Below are 5692 nucleotides of genomic sequence, written 5' to 3' on the forward strand. Positions count from 1 at the left end.
AAAGGGTACATAATGATACATTACAGTCTTGCCTACTTGGGTTCAAAAACAGTATGTGATATGTGCAATATAAGTCATAACATGAAAACATTTCACATAAGTACAATACCCAATAGCTAAGTGTACCCTTCTTGAAGAGCTAAGGGGAACCTCCATTTCAAATTCCTGTTGGAAAAACCTAAAATCTTCAAATATTAAATGAGCCTTNTCTATCCCAGGAGTATCCTACCATCTACACCCAGGTCTCCCAGGTAGGCTTCCTTTTAGGTCTTGTGACCTAACTAATGTCCACACGTCTCAGCAAACCCATACATGCTACATGCCCAGCTCATCTCATCCTCCTCGAGTCAGTAACCCTGCTAAAACGATATTGTTAACGGTACAAATTATGGAAGTCCTCATTCTGCAGTTCAGTGCATTACCCACTGAATCTCAACACTGAACTCGGCGTTATCAATTCTGTGTTTCTCAACACAGTCACAATCACAACCAACACTGCATGCACCTTCCCTGTAGGAACTTTTCACAGCTGTGGTGCGACAGGACTCGAAGGGAAGACCTCCTGGATGCCCCACTCTCAGCTGAAAGCTGATGAGCTCCTTTACATTGATGTGGACAGTAACGTGGGACTACCTTCATTCTTCTGGTACATTTAGAACGTGACGCCTCATCACCTGGGCTGGCAATTTCTTCACCCAAGTCTCGCCAGCACCTCAAACAAACAGTACAATCTGCCTACTAGTGTATGCACTGATAGCAGCACAAGGCAACACAACTCTCACAATGTGCTGAACAGTAAGTATGCAAACACTAAAAGTTTCAAATTCCCAAACAGCTTACCTGACGATTAGTTGCCGACATTCCGTGCACGTCTAGTGGAGGCAACTGGGGATCTCCCTGGCGATCTTTCCCTGATGCGAAGTAAAGCGTGTCCATGAGGAGGGCGTGAGGTAGGACCTTCATGGATGCAGTAACCTGGGTCCCGCATCCTCCATCACTCAGAACAGCAACTTCTTCAGTGATGCCACTCCAGCACTGTTCACATGGGCTATGTACACAGAACTCCCTGCACTGGGAACCCAACATGGAGTACAGTATACATCAGTGTGCAAACTGAAGATGGTCTTTCACTTAGAATGGTATAGGAAAAGCACTAATAGCTCAGTCTACAGGCCGGACAGCTGAAGACCCAATTCCTGGCAGAAGTAAGTGATCTTCCTCTACCTCAGAGCATACAGGCCAGCTCTGGTGCTCTACTGAGACGGTGACTATAAGGCATATCGTCTTCTGGCTTGTAATGCTATGTGGTTAGGAGAAAGTCTCAAGTTTCAGAGGGACACAGGTATAAAAGGTAAAACCTAGCTATGTAACAGGCCGTGGAGGCCCATAGCGTTTTGAGATGTCCAGGCTCCCACATTTTCTAAAACAACTAGATCACAGATGGCAGTGAGGTCAGTCTTACATGCCAGCTGCCCTTTATCCCCAGAAAGATTCCTGGTACTCACTTCTGTTAAGAGGCTGAGTTGACACCAGGGCCATAGTGCTGTTGGAAGGATTAGGTCAACTGAAAAATCGAATGACCTCATTGCGATTTGAACCTGTGACCTTCTGGCTTGTAACATAGTGCCTCAACCAACAATGCTACCGCATGCCCTTCAGAGTGACATATGACCACAATTTTCAGGTCTGAAGAAAAAGCTAAACACAAAATTTCTTGCTTAGCTGACTCTTCAACGTAATATCTTCGCCTGAAATACTAGGCACTTCTAACCCTCACAGGGACAGGATTCTACTATTCCTATACAAATAGCTTCTGGCATAACAAATACCTGTATTATGAAGCATTTTTCCTGCAGTCATGGCAGAAACTTTGAGATTGTCCATCTTCAGCCTGAAGTTCATGAACTCCTTGAAGGTGAGGGTGACACTACTTCCATTCTCACTGCTCCACAATAAAAGAACAGTGGGCACCAAACAGTGAATACAAACGTCTCTTAGGAACTGTTAACAAAGAAAGAGGCCAGAAGATTTAAATTAGAAGCCTAATACTGCTAGTGGGCTTTCAGCTGAGATGGAAACTTGCTGCTTGCAAATGCAGGGTGACAAGTTTCCTCGGTCCCAACACAAACTTACACATTCTATAAAAACTGTTAGAACACTGCCCCTTCTGTCTTTAAGCATGACTCAAGGCTCATAACAAATTCTTCAGTTCTGAAGTGAATAGTTTCTTCATGTCCGTACATAAAGTACGCACAACACCAATACTTTTACACTGTGTAATGGCAGTTGTAAATTCTGCAGTAACAGCTGGAAAAACTGAATGCTTCCTGCATAACCTTAAGTTCAAGCAAAATGTAATCAGTCTTGTGGCTGTGGGTGCAGATCCAAGTGCAAATTGCTCCTCTGTACTGGTCTGTATACATCCTTGCATATCTTAAACCTCTTCTTTAGTGTGCACATTGTGCTAAGTTTGTCTCGCACGACAAAATTACGTATCCCGCTGTCGGCCAACACTGCATTGATACTTTCCTCTTACCTGCAAGATCTTATACCGATATATTTTTCGACCACACTGCTCAAACAGATTTTATCGCTTTTTAATTTTTAAATAATTACAAGCCGTAAAATAAGCTCCCACACTCTTTCACATCACACCAACCTCACACACAAAATGGCTACCTTAAGCACCTTCATTCTCTGGCCGACACTAGCGCTGTCGAGTATTCATCTGAATGTCTTTGACATTTTCATTAAAACATTACTTGAAGAAAGCATTCTTCTGGGATTTGGCACCGTGTATATGTGGTGTTAACCGACGTTTCGGAGGAACGTATCGCCTCCATCTTCAGGGTAGAAGAAAAAGTATAAGAAATCTGCAAGCGACAAGACCGTGAGAACGGTAAATGCAGATGGAGGCGATACGTTCCTCCGAAACGTCGGTTAACACCACATATACACGGTGCCAAATCCCAGAAGACTGCTTTCTTCATAGTCACCGCCGTGAAAGCCTCAAATCTTACAAAACATTACTTATTCGCGCTGTACTTGAAATACGCATTTAATCAGTACAGTTTTCCCGCACACTCACAATGCTGTCTCGATAGGTCTACTTTACATTAATGAAATTTACTCAGTGCTTTAAGACTTTGAGGCAGTTTAGTTAGTAAATATTACGTTCATAAATGCAGTTCCTACATAACAGAAAAACATTATTCATGTTCATTACAAAGACATATCAGCTGATTACTCTTCATGTTATTTCACGACGCTTCCAGTAACTACAAAACTATGCATGTATACCCGTAACCTGGGAACAACAGCGAAATAAGCTGCTATTAAAAGCTGTTGCTAGGTAATTGCTCTGTAAACACAGGGCGTTGCTAGATAATTGCTCTGTAAATAAAAGTTGTTGCTAGGTACTGTAAAGTGTTACTTGCCACTGAAGACGCCTTTCGGATTCTTTATCTGTTTAGTTAACAACCTACAACGCTCCGAAGGTGTTACATCACCGCTGGTGGGGTAGGGGAAGTATTAACGTCAGCGCTCCGATGCCGCCACGTCAGCGCTCGGACGCCACGTCACAGTATATTACGTCACCAGGCGACACGCGGCCAGGCTCAGGCTATATAAAGAAGCAGCTAGCTTGATTCGTCAGTTTGACTTCGACAGTGAGGCGAGGAGCGAGATATACAGTGACAGTGTGCCATTACCAAGGAACGACTAGTAAAATCTCGGCGCTTGCAGTTATAAGTTACGGTGTGTGTAAAATAGTGAAAGTGAAACAGCTACACCAGGTCTTCATTGGATTTAGCGGACTGAACGAAACCCGTGTTAGACGTACTAAATAGTATTTCGTACTATTGTAAGAAGAAGCCACGAAAATGTGGAAAATATCAGCCGTGATTATAGCATGCGTATCTTTTTTGGTACTTCCCCAAGGAGGAATATACCCTAAAACCCCAGGATTGGAACTATCTACTGCACCTGGACCGTTCTCGGCACTTGGACCCATCGCAGCACTTGGACCCATCGCAGCACCTGTACCATTACCAGTACCAGAAACTATCGCAGAACGTGGACCCATCCCAACACCTGAAGCGATCCCAGCACCTGTACCATTACCAGAAACTATCGCAGCATCTGGCCCCATCCCAACACCTGTACCATTACCAGAAACTATCGCAGCACCTGGACGCATCCCAACACCCGAAACTGCCTTGCAGCCAATCCAAGAGTCCGAAAGAATTGCAGCTGGAACCTGCGCTAGAACAAAGAAAGCAGAGTATGCAGTGTCCCGGGCATTTCAATGGAGAACATCACAAGAACGCGAGTATTTCTGGATGCTACTTGGTGGTCCCCTGTTCCTCAGCCTGATCACACTCACTGCGTGTGTGACTGTGCGGTGCCACCTTCGGCGAGTTTCGTACAGGGAACATGAGAGAACACAGAAACCGGCACAGTCCAAGAAGTCAGTACACCAGAGGAAATGTGTCCAGCTAGAGATGAGAGACAAGCTAGCGAAAGTGCAAAAATCGACAAAAGGAAGTGCCCGGGTCCGGAAGGAGCTTCACACATCCTATCTTATGGCGAAGGAAAGAGACGAAAAACCTGTTCAGTTAAGGACTGAGGTGGATGAAATTAGCATGATAGTGAAGGCTCAGGGAGAATGTTGCAATCAGTCACTCAGTGATTCCACCAGGACAGCCGAGATGGAGGAGGAAGAACAACCTCCCCACATTCCGGAACCAGCAACTTCAGTAGACAATTCCGTTAAAAGTAGAGGAAGACGACGACGACGACGACGACGAAGATGATGGCCACTTTAAGGACCAATTGAATTCCGGAGGACAATGGAGTTAGTGTGGAGTTAGTCAGTCAGTGGAGTGGAGTCGGTTGGTGAGTGAGTGAATTAGTTAGAGGACTGCTACCGTTCAGTCGTTGTGACCTGTTGCTATGTGAAGCTGGTAGCTGAGGCCGTGGACCGATTGGGAACACAGAGGACTGGGAACGTCCACCGTTTGTATAACAACACAGCGCGCCTCGAACATCAACAGGACGACACTGAAGGATCCTATTCTCCAAACAACAGAACCACAAGGTGGCAGAGAATAAATAAATAGGACACAAACCAATTTGGTTTAAAAACTTTAACAAAATCTTCTTAAACATATTAATTGTAATTTATAAATATTTAAACGTATTATTATTATTTGTTAAAAACTTTAGATTTTGTACTCATTGTATAACATTTTATGTTCATAATAATATTCAGAAAATATATAGTAACAGTGGTTTCTGATTTTACTGATATCCTTCTAGCACTAGCCACTCAGTTCGGCAACCAGATTAAACCCGTCTAAATGAAGCTAGCAGTTGGAAGCAGTAGGTTCCTTCGAAATGCTGGTTCCTATCTAGGAAATTACACGGCGTCACATTCCAGAAAACCGTAATCTGAAGCTGATCTATGACGAGTACCATATTCTGGAATTTAGCGCTGTGTAGTTTGGTTTAAGCCTATAGACGTTTCGGAAGAACGTGCTGCTTCAGTTCTTGAAGTTGATGAGTAAGTGAAACAATGGATCTTTACGAAGCCAGCCCGTGATATCTGATCGCACTCAGTATCACTGAACATTATTGACAAGTGAGCATCTGGAGCGATTTCAGATTCAAGTAACTCGACATGTTTTTTTAA

General features: G+C 43.9%; 1 long non-coding RNA gene across 4 annotated transcripts; it reads right to left on the bottom strand.

Annotated features, from left to right (window-relative positions):
- Positions 1-214: 214 nt before the first annotated feature.
- On the bottom strand, positions 215-2683 carry LOC111872610. 4 transcript variants are annotated; one of them, XR_002844260.2, is made up of 4 exons: positions 2537-2683; positions 1830-2001; positions 841-1071; positions 215-731 (listed from the first exon to the last, which is right to left on the bottom strand). It is a non-coding gene; the product is annotated as an uncharacterized LOC111872610 (long non-coding RNA). The 4 variants fall into 4 exon arrangements; XR_002844259.2 differs by having other exon boundaries at positions 2134-2683; XR_002844257.2 differs by having other exon boundaries at positions 1830-2683.
- Positions 2684-5692: the final 3009 nt, after the last annotated feature.

The sequence above is a fragment of the Cryptotermes secundus genome, unplaced genomic scaffold (assembly GCF_002891405.2).
Source record: "Cryptotermes secundus unplaced genomic scaffold, Csec_1.0 scaffold1928, whole genome shotgun sequence".
Lineage (NCBI taxonomy): Eukaryota > Metazoa > Arthropoda > Insecta > Blattodea > Kalotermitidae > Cryptotermes > Cryptotermes secundus.